This window comes from Octopus bimaculoides, chromosome 20 (genome assembly GCF_001194135.2).
Source record: "Octopus bimaculoides isolate UCB-OBI-ISO-001 chromosome 20, ASM119413v2, whole genome shotgun sequence".
Classification (NCBI taxonomy): domain Eukaryota; kingdom Metazoa; phylum Mollusca; class Cephalopoda; order Octopoda; family Octopodidae; genus Octopus; species Octopus bimaculoides.
The window spans coordinates 36,248,173-36,249,344 of NC_069000.1; positions in this window are offsets into that span (position 1 = coordinate 36,248,173).

Here is a 1,172-nt window from a genome sequence, read left to right on the forward strand (position 1 = left end):
GGCCAGTCACGCGGTACTGGCAACAGCCACGCTCAAATGGTGTTCTTTACGTGCCACCTGCACAGGAGCTAGTCCAGCGGCACTGGCAATGACCTTGCTCTAATGTCTTTTCACATGCCACCGGCACAAGTGCCAGTAAGGTGATGCTGGTAATGATCACGCCCACTTGGTGCTTTTTATGTGCCACCGGCACAGAAGCCAGACAGCTGCTCTGGCAATGATCATGCTCGGATGGTGCTGTTAGCGCTCCACTGGCATGGGTGCCAATCATCGAATTTGGTTTGATTTCGATTTCACTTGCCTCAACAGGTCTTCGCAAGCAGAGTTTAGTGTCCAATGAAGGAAAGGTTGGCATGGGTGCCAGTCGTCGATTTTGGTTTGATTTCGATTTTACTTGCCTCAGCAGGTCTTTGCAGTATGTGTGTGTGTGTAATAAGTTAAAAATCATATAATAAATGCACAAACAAATGGAAAACACACACAGAAGGTCACCAAATCCTCATCAGTTATCAGCCAAAGAACAAATGCAATTTCACACCTTCAAACAATAATATTGCTTCCCCTTTAGTAGTACTGGCAGCAAAGAAGCCACTGGGAAATAGCAAGCCAATGAACAAGCGATCAAACATGACATAAAATGAATAAACAAACAAGAAATAAATAAACATGCAGTACAGAAAGTGAACATACAAATATGAAGCAAATGCGCAATATACAATATACAAAATAATATTCAAGATAAGATCATTAGTGGATGGATGAAGAACAAAGATGAAAACAAACAAGATGAAATGTGGACATACAAATAAAATGAAACGATATAAACAATATAGGGCTGGAACACCATGTATTTATTATCTCTTATTTTGTTTACATTAAGTGTTATATATATATATAGAAGTTCAATTAGAGGTTAAATAAGCCTCATTGAGGGATAATATTATCCAGTGAATTTACTGACCTATTTATTTTGAATATCAGTTTTAATACTCAGAAATAGGTAATTAAATAAACCAAAGTTTATATGTATTTAAGAAAAATAACAAAATAGAGATAAATCAATTAATAATTATATTTATAGGGATTATGTCTATTTTTGTAATTAATAGATATAATTATTAATTGATTTATCTCTATTTTCTTATTTTTCTTATATATATATATATATATAA